This window comes from Balaenoptera borealis (assembly GCF_965194805.1).
Source record: "Balaenoptera borealis genome assembly, chromosome: 10".
Lineage (NCBI taxonomy): Eukaryota > Metazoa > Chordata > Mammalia > Artiodactyla > Balaenopteridae > Balaenoptera > Balaenoptera borealis.
In genome coordinates, this window is record NC_138874.1 from 102,657,960 (window position 1) to 102,675,881 (window position 17,922).

Consider the following 17,922-nt stretch of genomic DNA (forward strand, 5'->3'; position numbering starts at 1 on the left):
TATAGCTTCTCTTATTGCAGTTTGTTTTACTGATATTTTCTTTGCATTTTCATCTTTAAGAAAATAAATGGAGAACAGTAAGGATAAGGGGAAGACTTTCCAACATGGGGGGCCAGACGCCAATTATCCCCCAGTGAGCTCTGCCTCACTCAGCCCTTCCCTGCCTGTCAGTGCATCTCTCATTTCAGCTCCAGATGGTCCCCTTGACCTTGAAGACAGCTTTCTGGGAGAACTTTTTAGTCTTACACCTAAAATCATTATTCTTGGCAGCTCAGTGTGGGTACAGGCGAAAATATTCTCTCTGGGGAACTGTAACCCCAGCCGTAAAGTTGGCTTAGCGGGGCTGGAAACACACACTCTTATCTCAAGATGAGTACATTTACCAATTAAAATTCTTGATTTCTCATCTGCATAACTTTCTCTCACTGAGGTGATTAAGAGGAATGCTGGATATTCTCCTTCTGTCCCTCTAGATCCACTTTCCACTGCATCTCCCAGCCAAATCTGGCCTTTTATAAAACCCCAATATAAGCAAAAGTATATCCTTAAACCGGAAAAGAACCAGGCCGTCCATTGCTTTGATACCATCATCATCATCATCATCACCATCATCATCATCATCGTCATCGTGAAACACTTATTAGACACTTGCTCAGGACCCCCTCTAACAACATGTGAATACAGGACATGCATATATTTGCACAGAACGGAAAAATAAATAGGTTTAAGGAAAATGATATGGGAAGTGTCTGCTCAACCATGCAGGCAATAAATACTGCAGGAGTTCAGGAAAGAGAGAGAAGATACAGCCTGTGATATTTTAAAAAATGATCTCGGGCTTCCCTGGAGGCGCAGTGGTTGAGAATCTGCCTGCCAATGCAGGGGACACGGGTTCGAGCCCTGGTCTGGGAAGATCCCACATGCCGCGGAGCAACTGGGCCCGTGAGCCACAATTACTGAGCCTGCGCGTCTGGAGCCTGTGCTCCGCAACAAGAGAGGCCGCGATAGTGAGAGGCCCACGCACCGCGATGAAGAGTGGCCCCCGCTTGCCACAACTGGAGAAAGCCCTCGCACAGAAATGAAGACCCGACACAGCCATAAATAAATAAATTTTTTAAAAAAATACATTCTATCATGAAGACCGTGACGTGAATTCTATTAAAAAAAAAAAAAAAGTAACCAAAGTGCATCTTAGCATCTGCTTTCCGGAGTACACTGGTAAGATACTTTAAAAAAAAAAAAAATGATCTCAGTAAAGAAGTGGGACTTGGGAAATACAGTATTGAGATTATGAGAGAGAAGGGCATTCTTTCTTCCAAGGAGAAATGTGTGAACAGAGACATAAAAGAGAAACAGAAAGGAGCCAGACCTGCCTGAGGCCAGTTAATGGGCCAGAGCTTGGTACGGTAGGTTTGTTTTACCTGTAGGACAGGGACTACCTCTTTCCTATGTGTGCCACGTACTGTGCAGGCCATTTGGTGTACCTGGGGAATGTTACAGCACAATGTCTGGGCCTTTGCTATGGAAACAACATTTTGCTGTTTGTGTTCTACTTAGTTTACTAAGAATAGTATGAGTTTTCAGCTTAGAAAAGATTGAGAACTGTATTTGTTTTAGCTTACTTAATTCTCTTAACCCTGGCACATCTTTTCATGCTTTAAAATTAATACATAGAGTAGAATGTATGAATTACATGGAGGAAATTGATAGTCCTCCATGTAATTTTTAGTAGATAGTCCTGCGAGTTTTGACAAACACATGCAGCCAGGTAACCACAACGACAATCAAGATATCAAAGAGTTCCATCACCCAAAAAAATTTCCCTGGGTCCTTTGTAGGCAACCCTCTTGCTCACCTCCAGCTTCTGGTGACCACAATCTATTTTCTGTCCCTACAATTTTGCCTTTCCCAGGATGTCTATAAATGGAATCACACATTCTGTTGCTTCTTTCATTTAACATAATGTATTTGTGATTCACCCATGTTGTTGTATATATCAGTAGTTCGTTATTTTTGTTGCTGAGTAGTATTCCGCTGTATAGATGTTCCAGAGTGTTTATCCATACAGAAGTTGAAGGACATTCAAGTTGTTTGGCAATTACAAATAAAGCTGCTATCAACATTTACATACAGGTTTTTGTGTGAATGTAAGTTTTCACTTTACTTGCATAAATACATCAGAGTGGGACCTCTGGCTCACATAATAAGTATATGTTCAGGTTTTTTTGTTGTCATTAAGCAAAGCCTCATAGGAACATTGAGTGTGTAGGTAAAAAAATCTGAAAAGTACAGGTTCACAAACTTATTTTCCCTTAACCTTTTCACATATATTTTTATATAATTTAACATTGTGTGGCGGGGAGGGGGGGCGGAAATAGCTAAAGAGCTCTTTTGCTCTCACCAGTAAAGTTACACAATAAGTGATACAAAAGCTTAGCATTTACTTCTCAATGTTTCTCTTTAGTTCTTCTCTAGTTTTTTTTTTTTAGTTTTATTAGTTTTTAGTATACTTAGTTTTATAAGAAATGGTCAGGGGCTTCCCTGGTGTCGCAGTGGTTGAGAATCTGCCTGCCAATGCAGGAGACACAGGTTCAAGCCCTGGTCTGGGAGGATCCCACATGCCGCAGAGCAACTAGGCCCGTGAGCCACAACTACTGAGCCTGCACGTCTGGAGCCTATGCTCCGCAACAAGAGAGGCCGCGATAGTGAGAGGCCCGTGCACCGCGATGAAGAGTGGCCCCCGCTTGCTGCAACTAGAGAAAGCCCTCGCACAGAAACGAAGACCCAACACAGCCAAAAATAAATTAATTAATTAATTAATTTAAAAAAAAAAGAAACCGTCAAACTGTTTTCCAAAGTGGTTGCACTATTTTGCATTCCCACTGGCTGTGTATAAGACTTCCAGTTTTCCTGCACCCTTGCCAGCACTTGGTATTGTCTTTTTTTTTAAACATAGCCATTCTTATAGGTGTGGGGTGATACCTCACTGTAGCTTTAGTTTGCATTTCCCTAATGACTAATGATGCTGAGCAACAACACACTGGAAAGGTTTTAGTTCTACCACAGCTATAAGTAACCACACCACTAGGCAGTGGTTCTCAACCGGGGGCAATTTTGTCACCCAGGGGACATTTGGCAACGTCTGGAGACGTTTTCAGTTGTCCCAACAGGGGATCTAGTAGCATTTACTGGGTAGAGGCCAGGGATGCTGCTAAACATCCTTCAATGCACAAGACAGTACCCACAACAAAGAGTCACCCATCCCCAAATGTCAATGGTGCCAAGGCTGAGAAACTCTGCACTAGCGTGTTGTCAGAAAGGTCCAAACATGGGCCACCCTGAAGATTAGGGGAGCTCTTCATGCTATATTACATTTACACTAATAAAAATGGACTTAGGAAACAATTTCCAGTAGATCTTAAACCCTTTTTCTTCACTCTGCCCTAGGGTTCATAGCTTCATGCTCTCAGCTTGATACTTCCCATGATAAGTTCTCTCTCAAGTTTAGACGCACACTCTTGCTAACTTGCGTATTTGGCCTTCTTCTGACCTAAATAAATGTCAAATCATTGAGGTTTTCCTTTGCGTCTGAGTTCCTTTTAATGGTGAGACTCTGTATTATCAAACTCTAGCTCAGAGTAAGTTATGTTTGCATCATAAATCCTTGAAAATTGTTACAGTTTATTGCCAAAAGGCAAGCCACTTACTCTCTCTGCATCTCAGTTCCTCTGCTGTGAAATAAGAGAATCAGAGGGGCAGCTGACTGCCAAGGTCTCTTTAAGGCTCTCCTGTGCTTTGATTCCTATCGAGACTGTTGGGTGCTCCTGCCATTCAGCAGCACAATGAAATCATTCATGCACCATTTCTTGGCACCCAAGGTTTACGTATCTATTTAGGAACCCTTGCCTCCAGTCACCCCCTAACATTTTTTTAAATAATTAACAGGTAAACAAGACTATATGATTTGCCTAGCAAGAGTTTAACTTCCTTTGACGACTCGTTATAGATTCCAGTCATTTTTAGATTTGGGTTTTTAGTTCAGGTCAGCAGTAGAGCCATTTCCAGTCCATGTTTGTGTGCCCTGAAGTTTATCTCAGAATGGGTGTAGGAAGAACAGGGAGGTGAGAATTCCCTGGCGGTCCAGTGGTTAGGACTGAGCGCTCTCACTGCCTGGGCCCTGGGTTCGATCCCTGGTCAGGGAACGAAGATCCTGCAAGCCGCTCAAGGTGCTCAGAGCAGCCAAAAAATATTTTTAAATAAAAGAAAAAAAAGAAAGAGCAGGGAGGCAGAAAGGCAAGAGATCACCTACCTGCTGTAGCCAAATACTGCTCTGAAATTTTTATCTCAACTTTCTTCCCACTAATGCAGAGCAATAACTTCATTCAACAAGTACATATGTGTGTCTACTCTGTTCTCAGCACTGTGCCAGAGACTTAGGTAGACACCAAAGAAGATCAAGATATGGCACATTTCCTTCAAGAATGTACCTTGACACAGGGAAGGACTAGACCATCACCCTCAAGTCATTAGCCAGCCATACAAAGCCAGGACTGTGAACTTCTTGGGGGTTTGTGCCCCTAGAACTGACACCTGCATGTAATAGGCACTAAGGAAACATTTTATTGATGAAGTAATAGAGCATCAAGCAGTGCTTCTCACATTATCTGCGGTAGAGGACCTTTTTCAAAATTTCCAGTCCATTGGTGGCCAATGCATTGGTAGAACACAATAAAAGTGTGCGTAGATGTCATAGCAATGCCAAATTGTTGTATACATTTCTAGAAGCTTTATCCTAATTTCTGTGGTTATCTCATTGTAGAGTAGTAAAATAACAAACACAAATGAAAACACCCACAGATCAGCACTGGTCCATGGACCACACTTCGTCAATAAGAGAAAAATAAAAAAGAGGCTACTTTGTGCCTAAAGTGATAAGGGTGCATGAACCCACAATTCACTCTGATTTCACCCACCAAGTCTGGGGCTTGATGCAAATAAGAAATTGAAACAATCAGAAAGACCTCAAACCCCACCCGGACTTGACTTTGTTTCCCAAACCCTCCTTCTCACAAATCTGTTTTCCGTTCAAGCATTGGATGGGGGAAGAAACCAAGAAGGAAAAGGAAGAAAGGCAGATGTGAGACTGGGTTGGCTCATCCAGAGTGATTGACAGAGGGTGTTCCCAGCGACCCTCCCAGGCTCTCCTCTTCAGCTCATTAGGTCACCTTGGGCTTCCCACACCTCCCTGGTGAGTCCCTGGGCGGCACCCATCACATAACATCATGGTCAGGCCCCGCTCTGAAGACATTCCAGCCACTGACCTACAACCTAATGGTTCTCTCATTAGTGTTTCTAGCTCACTGAAGCGCCCAGTCACGGCAATCAAAGACTCTTCTCCTCCCCTTCCATCCCACCCACGCCCCCTGCCAGCCACAGGTCACTGTAAGGTGGCCGTGACTTTCCTTCCCTCTCAGTCTGTCCAACTGCAAGCCAGCAACCCTGAGAGGAGTCTCCGTCTCCAGGGAGCAGCCCCGGGCACTCAGCTCCCTGTGGAAAGCATTTTATTTTAAGAACCAGAGCAAAGTGTCATGACCATAACTCTTCAATAACTCAGGATGAAACTTCACCCCCAAACAAAGTGCCTGCTGGAAAAAGGACAGGGAGAAGAATTCAGTATTCTTAGCTTGATGGCCAGCCAGGTTTGGATTAGGCCATCTCTGCTGAACTGCTGAGAAAAAATGACATGCTAAAATTCCTCTGTCTGCCTCAATACTTTTGTGGATGGTGCTGAATATTTTGCAGGATGTGGTAACAGAGAAACACTCTGCTAAGTGAGCCATTGTTGAAACCGTGCTCTTGAAAGAATAGGAAAAAGAGATACTCGCAGAATTTTCAGGTCCCTGATGCCGCGTTTAGGGTCATTGTACCAGCACTGCATTTTTTTTAATTACTCAGGAGGACAGGAAATTAATTTGACCCAGAAACCAAGTTGTCAGGTCGTATAGAGGAACCAAACTTCGTGCTTCCTGGCACTTTGACATAAAACTGAATAAACAATATTAAAGTTGAATGATATTATTTTGAGAAACAGTGACTGGAATTGCCTCTCAGCTGTTCTTTCCACCTCAGTCTCTTCCACCTTCAATCTCCCCTGCATATTACATTAATCTTCCTAAAATACTCCTCTCATATCCCTCCTTTAGTCATGAATCTACAATGGCAGCCAATAATGTATCTCAGAGTCACTACCTTGTAGAACAGAAGGAATCTCAGCCATTTCATCTGGACTCCTTATTTGCAAAGTGGTGAAGTGAGGGTCCAGAAAAGGTGACTGACTCATGGTTGCTCAGCTAGTAATTGACAGAAATAAGAAGCTAGAGCTCCAAATCCAAGGCCTGGTTGTATTTTTTCTTTTTTTTTTTTTTTTTTGCCTTAATTCCTCTAACTTTCAAAGCACAATTCGACCCCACATTCCAAGAGAACATCATTTCTTGGCCTCGAGTCCCCAGCTCCACCTCACCACTGTGCACAGCCCTTCCCCCTTGTTTCTGCCAGACCTTCAGCCAGAAGGTCCCATCCCTCCTTCCCTGTACTCATTCCACCAAATTTCTCCATGACACCCAGCCCAAGGACCCTACTGCTCCTTTCCTGGTTCCTCTCCTACTCATTGGCTATACATCGTGTTTGAGCATTCAGTCACATACTGTCTTGTTCATTCAGTGTTTCTTGGGTTTCTTCTTCATTAGCATCATAGAGTCATAGGAAATTAGAGGTGGAAGGTATCTAGAAGTCATCCAGTTTGATCCCGACCTGTACCCCATTGCTGTCTCGCTCTTCCAAACCACTGCCAAGAGGGGGAAAATTAATACCTGACCCAACCTGCCAATTCCTAGTTAGATAACCCTATTTTTCAGAAAGTCCTTCCTTTTGCCAAGACAAAAATCTCCCTCCCACCAATCTCCACCAAAATTGACCTTCTAGCTGTTCCCCGGGATGACCCAAAATAAATTGAATCCCTCTGCCATATAGCTTCTTTTCAGATATTTAAAGACAATTTTTGTGCATCTTCCCTTTCCTTGGCCCCTTCCCTTCCCCAGGAGTCTCACTTCCAGTCCAAACAATGTATTCATCCTATTCTCCCCATGACATGGCTCTGACCATGCTGTTCACAGTGCTCTTAAATTATGATTAAAAAATACTTGAAAAAAAAAAAACTTGAACACAACACCAAAAAACCCAACATTAGAAAATAGTCTGCTAATGGCCCAATCACCTCTCTTGTTCTAAAGCTACACCTCTGCCATTGTGTCCTGCAACCTCACTAGCTTTCTGAATGCTGTATCACACTGTGGACCCACGATGAGCTTGTTAAAAACACGATTTATCATCAGGGCACATCTTCCCTCTCTAGTCCAAGTGCAGTTAGATTTTCAGATCTTTGCAAAACGTTGCATTTATTCTCCTTAAAATCATTCCTTTCTTCTTTCATTGAGTAAGTCATTATTGAATTCCTTGGCACCTGTGAGAAACAAAAAAGAATCAGACATTGGTCCTTCATCAAAAAGTGCTTATAGTAGGTAAGATTATACACCCACAAATAATTTATTCTAAGGTAGACATGAATGTGCTTTTTCATGAATTTCAGTTATGGAATTTCAGTTATGGAACCATGGAAGTTCAGAGAAGAAGAAATCGCTCCCATCCAGGGAGAAAGAAGATAGAAGACATGGTGGAGAAGAGGAATGGTTTGAATACATTGCAGTGATAGGAAAGAAGTTCCCTGTGATGGGAATGGGATCAACCCAGATACAGAGGCAAGAGATCAAAGACTCAAAACAAGCTCAGAAGTGAAGAGTAGAAATCATGAGTTTCACTGGCACCTGATTCCAGACCAGTCTCATAGGGTGCTTCCTTGCTTTCCTCCATTTGATACTTGCACATCCCTTCCTCCACAGTAAGGACTCCGGATCCCCCAATATTGGCACAGTTACTCATTTGCTCAATTCTATGACACTTGTTGCCACACCCATGTCACTTCACAAAACAAACCTACTGAAAAGCGTTCAAGATCTATTGGCAGGTTTTGTTCCTCCCGGACTGAGGGTACACAGTCACTATGTTCAAAATCACCCGGATTTGTTCTCCCCTCTCCCACGCCTATTCAGCACGGTTGTGTTATTCCTTTGCAATACAGTGGGGCTCATTTGTTTCTATTTGCATTCAGTTTGGGTTTTTTTCCTCTTACCTTTCTTGATTCGACTTTATTTTTCTAATATGTAGAACACTCGTGTGCTTGACCAGAAACTTTACTTTTCTTTGGTAGCTTACTACACCTAGCAAACTGGATCATTCAAAATGGGCAGTTGTTTACTGATTGACTCATTACTGAATAAGTAAAAAGTTGGAAACTGTGTGTAATGATCAGAGATACCCATTATTAAGGAGGTTTTCAGCTGAACATCCAAAGGTCCTATAAGCTCAAGTCTTTGATGTCCAATCATAGCGAAGTCTGATGTGCCCAAAAAGTCTCAAGCTAACCAAGGACATAAACCCAGATGGCAGCCCTAGGATGCCCCAAAAGAAAGTACTCCATCTGGGATGCCATTCAATGGTAACTTGGGCAAAAACTGTCCTGGGGTTTGCCCCTGATGTCGTAGTGGCTATTGAAAGATTTTTAGAAGTAGCACCTGCACAGTAAACTTCCTCAAGTGACTGCTACTTCTTCCGCTGTGGGCAAGGCAGGAAAGAAGAAAAGGTTAACCTTCCTCAGAGGTTAAGACAGATCTGTGCATGCATTGCATTTCTTTGGGTGCAAATAGGGCAACCATATTTGAGAAACCTGAATTGCAGCTAGGTTGGCCTCTCCATAGAGAAGAGATAAGAAAGATATGATTCATTAAATAAATCACTCTGAGAAAAAGGGCTCTAGTTAACATAGAGTCTGCTTGTTTCATTTTTCAATTATACTTATCAATCATTATAAACGCAATCATTAACAAATTATTTAAATAATTGGTCATGTAAACACGGGGCCAAAAGACAAACTACTTGTCTGGGAGTACCAAAGACTCTACTTTGAAATTACAAAGCCATGTTTTTCCTCATGAAATTCAGTTGCAGTGCCATGCATTAAGCATGATTTTCCTCCTTTCTTCTCCTTGGGAAGGGAGGAAAGCACTGCAAGTTTGTTGGTGGCATCTAGGCATGTGCTCTGCGCAATGCCTCATACCAGCACTGCCTGCTGGGTTCCCAAGGAGGGACTCAGCCCAGTAGCCTGGGGGATCCTGTGACATGAACCCTTTACCCAGGCTTCTCCCCAAAGCCCTCAGACCATCTTATTGAAGGGGAGAATGCAGGTAGGGAACAGGTAAACTTCTCTCCTTCGAGTGTTGAAAACACATTTCTGACCTCCTAATACAATTAGAGGAAAAACAGAACTCATCAACATCATCTATTTTTACCTAAACCTAGTGATATAAGACAAGATCTCCAATCTAGAGATAAACTGGAGTCACCAGGAGATGAGAGGTCCAACTCTCACTATTCCATATTATTTTTCATTCTCTCATTCTGTACCCCCTTAAATAAAAGCCGTAGGAGGATTCATTTATTGATCATATAGTATGTGTAGAGCAAGGTACTAGGTGCAAACGTAAGGAGACATTTGACAGGTGTATCAGTTAAATACTAACACATAACAAACGACCCACAATTTAGAGGCTTAAAACAACAACCGTTCTATTTATTCTGTGGGTCAGCAGTTTGGGCTGGTCTTAGCTAGTGGTTCTTATGCTGGTCTTGCCTAGAGTCCCTTGTGCAGTTGAAGTCATCTATCTGGCAGCTCACCTGGGGCTGGGTGGTCTAATATGGCCTCACACACATGTCTGGAGGTTGGTGTTGGCTGTCAACTGGGTCACGTGTCTCTAACAGGCAGGGAACATTCTGATAAGGCAAACCTCAGTACAAACTTTTCAAGCATCCCATACCATGTTTGCAGATATCCCATTGGCCAAAGCAAGTCATGTGGCCAAAGCCAGAGTCACTGTGGGAGGAGTATCCCAAGGGTGTGGAGGTGGAGTTCACTAAGGACAACTGCCATGATAATCTACCACACTCGGTCTTGTAAGGACATGGGCTGTACGCGTTGACATCAAAACCACAGTCAAGGCTTCTTGGGCTTCTCAAGGCTCCAGGCTAGCTCCTACTTCCTGGTTAATGTACCATTCACGTCAGGCTTTGGTGGACTCAGGAACCTACATGACTTAGAGACCTCGTCTCCTAGGCTTTGAGCCTGCCACCACTTCCATCCTGGCCAGCAATTCCTTTTTGTTTTATTTTGTTTTGTCTTAACTAGCTTAAATATATAGTAAAATAAAATATGTACCTGGTAAAATAAACTAAATAGTACATAAGAATAAAAATGAAAAGTAGGAGTCCTTCAACCCTATCTCCATAATCTATTCTTCTCAATTGTTCTTCTGAAGGCATTCCAGCACTGTCTGACTCCCAAGTCCATTTCATTTCCCACTCATGACTTCAAAGCCACAGGAATTTTCTGGGTCTGCCAAAGTGGGCAGGAATTGAGTGGGTTTTCCAGCCTCCGCAGAGGATCTGCAATCTCCTGGTCAATTTCTCCCGATTGGCTGTTAGGTTCACCTTTGTTAACTTCAGAGCTGTTGAGCTAGGGGTCACCTCCACTACCCTGGAGCTTCTTCTCCAGGGGCTGGTGACAAACCTTGGGTGCTGGTACAGCACTGAGCGATGCTTCTGTGCCCAGATGAGAGCAGGCATGAGTTACTTGGTGGGAAACCCTGAGCAGCAGCCTGGAGCGTGTTTTAAGCTGTTACATGGGGCGTGTCACGGAGTCCAGCTCTCTGTGGGTACATCTTCATCTCACATTCCAATTACGAATTGATTTTACCCATCAAATAAAGCAGTTAACCCCTTCCACTGGCATAGCGTACGCACACTCTAAAGAGCTAAACGTTGCACCTTATAGCAGGCAGACACGGGACAGAGCACCGAGATCACACACGGGCGAGAGGCAGCAAGCACAGGCAGGCAGACTCAGCACCAGCCTTGGTGAGAAGACTGCACTTAAAACACAGAAAAAAATTGTGAACAAAAGCATCGGCAAAACGAGACTCATAATGACCACCCTGGTTGTCAGACCAGCATGGGACCTGCAGAAGAGGAGGAGCAGTGCCTGCCAGGCGGAAGAGGAAGCCAGACCAGAGAAAAATAAGCACTGTTTTCTCAGCCACCCTAATCCCGGGTTTTCTACCAAACGCCCCACGCCCAGGGAATTAATACACTAATCATCTACGTCAGAAGAGCAGGTTACATATGTCCATGAAATGCTTACATACAATATAAATTATTCTTCAGTTAATTGCAGTAAACTGCAATTCTCATTTAATAACAGTGGTTTCTAGTTATTCTTATCAGATCTTTTTTATTGTCTACCTAAAGTTCCAGATTAGAGAAATCTTGGAGGTTAGAGGAGAATGTGTGGGCTGTGCAGACACTGTCTAAATATTGCTGTCAAGAGGCTGGTGGCCAGAGTGGGCAGGGCCCAGACAAGTCTCGCTCTTCACTGGATCTTGCTTTTATAAGGCTTACCTCTGCCTGTTCTCGGGATGCGTCACACTTTCTCGTAAGATCTGTGTTCGCTCTCTCTAAGATCTCCATCCTCTCTGGTCCCCTCTTCTCAGAGTGTCCTTCCCCCCCTTTTGCTTCCATTCCACCTTCTTCTCTTTCCCAATCATTTTTTGAAATAATATTTATTGCTCTTAAACTTGCCCCATAATCTCTTTTTTATTTTTCCTCTGGGTTCTGGGAGACTTTCCTAACCTTATATTCTCCTGCCCTGGTTTACATTTCTATGGTACCCAGTGCCTCCACTGGGGTTTGTAATATGGCAAAATCACAGTTTTCATCTCCAGGCTGCCTCTTCTGCTCTCAGATATCTCCTCCTCGAATTTGCTTTGAATGTTTTTCCAGCAGCCATGTCCTCTTGGATCTTACTGAGAACACAAATTAGCTTTTTTTTTTTTTTTGCACTGAGTTGATTTCATAGTTTATTTTGCATATTTGCTGGATTCCTGGGATGGGTCCCCTTCTTTAGAAGTGCGGAGTCCCACTGTGTTTCATGCATTCTGTCTGAGTTGAGCCTTCCAGAGAGAGAGGAGGGCTGGGAGCTGAGGTGCAATCATTCAAAACGATGGGGTCACCTGTTTGAATTCTTTACGCAAGTAAAGAGATTGAGTCTAGTTTCACTTTGCTAGGTCAAAGGTCCAGCAGCTTCGTCAGAGAGCATGGAGGGGGCTGGGAGAAAAGAAGGAAGAAAGGCAGCTCCATCAGTCCTTGGGCAGTGGGTTTCACCTACATGCCAGAGACCCCTGCTCATGTTCACAGCGACATACACGCTCTGCCTGATGCAGCTGAGCTCTGAGCCAGCAGCACCGCGTTCCCTGACTCTGCCTGAGACCGCTGTCCATTCCAAGAGCTGGAGCTGGACATGACTGCTCCCCAAAGATTCTAAAGGGCCGGCTGAAGCTTGGTGTTTCTCTCCCTCCCTTCCCTGCCCCCACTGTCCCACACACACTCTCCAGCCCTCACCCTCAAATTTGGCAGATATTGGTGAGGGTCTAAGCCTCTTCCACTTCCCAGGTAAGTAGTCCCTTTACATGTGTATTTAATAAGATAGTAGAATCGTATTTACCAGAATTCCTCTTAAGGAGAGCGTGGTATTTGGAAGAAATAACTTGACCAGCTGCTTGGTAAAGGGGATGAGACTCCAAAGGCATAGTTTTACTACTAAAGATGATTGCTGAATTGCAGACCATGAGACAGGGAGAGGAATTTGTTTTGCTCCTGAGAAGCAACAGAGAGAGAGAGAGAGAAAGAGAGAGGAAGAGACAGGAAAAGGAGAAAGGGAAGTCATAGAGATGGCAGAAACCCATGCACTGCGTGAGGCCACCAGCCCCATGACCTTCACACCTTCAGTTAAGGTAGTTTCTCAATGTCACCATTATTGACATTGGGGGCTTGAGAATTCTTTGTCATGGGGGCTTTCCTATGCACTGTAGCATCCCTGGCCTCTACCCAGTAGATGCCACTAGCACACCTCCTCCAGAGGTGACAGCCAGAGATGTCTCTGGACACTACCAAATGTCACCCGGGGGGGGGGCAAAATTGCCCCCAGTGGAGAACAACTGAGTTAAGACAACTAAAGTCATGAAGTGCCTGGGCTGAGTGAATTCTTAGTGGAAAGTGTTGAAGGGTTTGAGTTCCTGGCCAGGCTGATAGAGGGCCAAGCAGGGGCTGCATGAGGTACAGAGGGGCCAGAGGCAGAAGGGATCATGAGAATATAAGCCCCAGGAATTCACAGATATGGTGGGTCGGGCTTTGAAGTTTTACGAGCTGTGGTCTCTGGGGGCAGGGAGTTTGTCTGATGTCTGCATTACGGAGTCAGTCCCAGATTAGATCACACCTTCCTTGAATCAGGTCGGTTCTAAGCTGTAGATGACAGAAATCCCTCCCTGTTCCTGTCACATGTCAGCCAGTCACCCTTAGTTTCCAGCTCTAAGACAGGCTGTTCCCCTTTCTTTAGTGGGAATCTGGGAGCCAGCTAGAGGTCATCCCACCCAGAAGCGTCCTGTTAACCGAGTCTCCGCACCAGTTTTAAGTCTCCTGCATCACGCAGAAGCACCAGTGGGCAAGTTTATCTTGACACAAATGATGAATGTCTCTCACAGGAAGACATGTATCTATGACAGGTACATCCTAAAACCTCAGGACAGTTTTTTTCAAGCTCAAGTGGAGCAATATTTTTGGTGACTTCCTTCAGGATAGATATGTCCTGAAAACTGGTGTGGCCAATTTCTTGCTTTTTTTTTTTTTTTTTAATTTTTTGTCTAGGCTGATTGACACTTCACCATTTCCCACGAGCCCCTGCTTCCTTCTTCCATGTGAGCGCTTGGACTAGTTTATTCTGTATGGTGCCCACTGGCTTTTCTTCAGCAAACACCAAGATCCTTAGAAGTTTCCAAAATGCTTTCCTTCTCTCTACCAGATTTCTATTCTCTACCAGATTCCTAAACACGGAATGGTGGTTTACCTGTTAATCCAAATCAAATCAGCAAACACATGTTGAGGTGTTGGAACAGAATGATCTCATGGAGGGCTTCCCTGGTGGCGCAGTGGTTGAGAATCTGCCTGCCAATGCAGGGGACACGGGTTCGAGCCCTGGTCTGGGAAGATCCCACATGCCTCGGAGCAACTAGGCCCGTGAGCCACAATTACTGAGCCTGCGCGTCTGGAGCCTGTGCTCCGCAACAAGAGAGGCCACGATAATGAGAGGCCCGCGCACCGCGATGAAGAGTGGCCCCCACTTGCCCCAACTAGAGAAAGCCCTCGCACAGAAACGAAGACCCAGCACAGCCATAAATAAATAAATTAATTAATTAATTAAAAAAAAAAAAAAGAATGATCTCATGGAAACATGGAAACCATGACACTACCATTTATTGAGCAATTATTATTTGCCCTCTGATACTTTAGGGAATTAATCTAACAGCAAAATCCCATTTTAAAGATTAAGAAACTGAGGTTCTACTGCATAGCACAGGAAACTCTGCTCAATACTCTGTAATAACCTAAATGGGAGAAGAATTTGAAAAAGAACAGATACATGTGTATGTATAACTTATCACTCTGCTGTACACCTGAAATTAACACAACATTGTTAATCAACTATACTCCAATATAAAATAAAAAATTTTTTAATTAAAATTAAGAAATTAAAATTAAAAATTTCTTTTTTAATTTAAAAAAAGAAACTGAGGTTCACAGAGGTTAAGTAACTTGCCTGTTGTCACAGTACTAGCAACTCAACAAGTTGACTGCAAACCGTTTCTCTTTACAATATTGTAAAATGACATAAAAGAGGAGACTAATCAGATATAATTTTGTGGGTTTTGGCCACAGTTAGCATAAATTTATGGAAGGAGAGTTTGCTTTTTTAAAAATGGGGTTATTTCTACTATACTTGATGAGTTAAAAATTTTCCAAAGGGATTACCTTGTGCTTCCTTTGCATAGCAAATATAATATTTAATGTGATAATATTGAAAAGCTATTTCATAAATAACATAGCTAATTAGTAATGTCCAGCTACTTGAAGTTATAAATCAAAGTGTTAACCTATTAACTAAAATATATTATAGCTTTCTATCTTGACAAATAGGACTTAATAAAACAAATAAAATATACATGTGAAGTTACATTATTAATATGACTAAAAATATTAAAATTTAAAAAATAAAATAAGTAAGTTAAAAAACGGGACTGTTATTTTCAAAATTCAAGTTTTCAGACAGATTCCTAAAGGTGGAATTTAGGGTCAAAGGTAATACACATATTCTCGAGGCTCATGGTACCTATTGCCTAAGTCCCTTATTTTAAAATCTTTGCTATTTCGATCGGTGAAAATATGCTATCTTTTAATTTTATTGGGCATTCTTTCTTTATCTCTAAGATTCAACATTCTTTCATGTTTATTGGGTGTCTGCACTTCTGTTCATATCCTTTGGTGCAGTCTTTTTCTTAATATTTTGTAAGGTTTGCTTGTAAAATAAGGATATTAACCCTTTATCACAGTGTTAAAATATTTTTGCCAGTTTGTCATTTGCGTTTTTGGGTGCATATTGTTTCTTTAGACACTTAAGAACTTCTTTTATTTTGTTGGAAAATCTCATTCTTTTTCATAATAATTAATTGTATTGATGTGGCCCTTAGAAAGTGCTCAATTTTGATATTTTCTTCTGATTTTAAAAGGCTTCAAGTTTGACTTTTATGCTAATCCACTGTAATGTATTTTAATCTATCAGGTGAGGCTGTAGTTTTCATCTTTTACAAATAACTAAATTTCCCATCATTTTTTGAATAATCCAAATCTTTCTCCGTTGGTTCCTTTATGATCTACTAAGTATTTAAATGTTTGGGGTCTCTCTTAGGTTGACTGTGCTGTTCTGTCTAGCCACTTATCAATTCTTACACCCAGAGCATAGTGTTTCAAAGTAGCTTTCAGATCTCCTTTAATATTTAAGGCTCCTCCTCTCCTCATTATGCTTTCCCAAAACTTTCTTAACTCTGTTGGTATGTTTATTTTTCCAGATGAAGTTTAATCACCATGTCATTATTTTTTAAATATATTTATTTATTTATTTTTGGCTGCGTTGGGTCTTCGTTGCTGCGCGCGAGCTTTCTCTAGTTTCAGCGAGCAGGGGTTACTCTTGGTTGCGGTGCGTTGGCCTCTCATTGTGGTGGCTTTTCTTGTTGCAGAGCATGGGCTCTAGGCACGTGGGTTTCAGTAGTTGTGGCACAGGGGCTCAGTAGTTGTGGCTTGCGGGCTTAGTTGTTCTGCGGCATGTGGGATCTTCCCGGACCAGGACTCGAACCCGTGTCCCCTGCATTGGCAGGTGGATTCTTAACCACTGCGCCACCAGGGAAGCCCACCATGCCATTTTTTTAAAGAGCAGCAACATATTGTTGTTTCCATGGAGGTTGGCTGGGTTAGTTACGCGCAGCTCTCGCAGCCTTGCTCTGTCTTTGCCGAGAACCCCTTCCCCATCCCCCACCCCACCTTGTCACCTGGGTAACTCTGGCCACTGGTTGAACTGCCCAGTTGTTCATCTGTCTGTCTCACGTCACCCTCCCCCTGTCTCCACCCCCACTAGACTGTGAGCCGCTTAGGAACAGAGGCAGAATCTTGCTCTCTTCCTCTGCCCAGCAGTCCAGCTTCCGGCAAAAGGTGGTAAATAAAAGGAAAGCTCGAAATAAGAGCCGGGTAGAGGTAAATGTGTGAGGTGAGCTTCAGCCTCGATCTTGAGGAGGCCTCAGGATGCTCAGCTGGGTCTTCCTGATCTCAGAACCCCCTCCAGACCCCTTCCTGATCTCCAGTCTCTTCAAAAGACTTCTCTGAAATCTATGCCTCACTCCAACTTTCTGCAGAATTGCTGTCACACAACCCACATCGGAGGGATATTATGAGATGATTTCTGCTCAGGACCCAAGTCAGAGACTTACAGAGCTGAATTTTAATGTTGGCAGCACAAAGTGTGAATAAACATTACCATGCTTTATTGCTCTAAATCTGTTGCTAAATTCCTTGCTTCTCTACGAGTCAGAAGTCCAATAAACAACTTCTGCAATGTTCCAATAACTACTTTGACTGTCGTTTCGGATATTCGAAATGATTCATAGAGTCTTCCTGCTGATTCCAACCGCAGAAGTACTTTCTGTCTAAAGCATTAAACCTGAAAATCCATAACTCTCAGGGTCATCGGAACAGTTGGGAAAATAAGAGGTGCTGAAAGTGATACCTGGAGCTGAAAGTGGCCACCACAAGACTTTGAAAGCAGCATCTTTCTACTTGATGAACGGGAACACAGGTGAGGGTTGTATACCTGTTTTCATCCTTATGTAGCTTCCAATTTCAAAGATGTAGGGAAGGTCTTGCTTTGGAAATGGAATGACTGTCTCATTGGGAACAATTTGGGCTAGAAATAGAAGGGGAGCCATATTCCTCTGTAATTACATCCTCAACCAAAGGTGCTTCATTTGTCCCGGGTAAACAACCATCACCCCTTCTAAATCTGCACTCACACCCTGTGTCAGAAAATAAGTGGAAGGATAGTCCCTGATATGTATGTAGGCGTGTTAAGTTTTCAAATCTGTACTAAGATTTTATGAACAGGAAACTCCATGCTCTGGCCCTATATATAGGCAGAGGAGCAGGGTACTGCCTGAGTGGTAGGATTGAGAACGCTGCTTACAGTTATCGCCCAAGCCCACACGCCCCCACCCAACTGTCACAGAGCCTGAAATGCTTACCATTAGAGTTGCTACTTTTGGTTGA

At 43.0% G+C, this 17,922-nt stretch overlaps 1 long non-coding RNA gene across 1 annotated transcript; it reads right to left on the reverse strand.

Moving 5' to 3' along the window:
- Positions 1 to 6,120: 6,120 nt before the first annotated feature.
- LOC309636295 lies at positions 6,121 to 14,587 on the reverse strand. Its single transcript, XR_014249385.1, has 2 exons — positions 14,507 to 14,587; positions 6,121 to 14,188 (listed from the first exon to the last, which is right to left on the reverse strand). It is a non-coding gene; the product is annotated as an uncharacterized lncRNA (long non-coding RNA).
- Between the last annotated feature and the right edge of the window lie 3,335 nt (positions 14,588 to 17,922).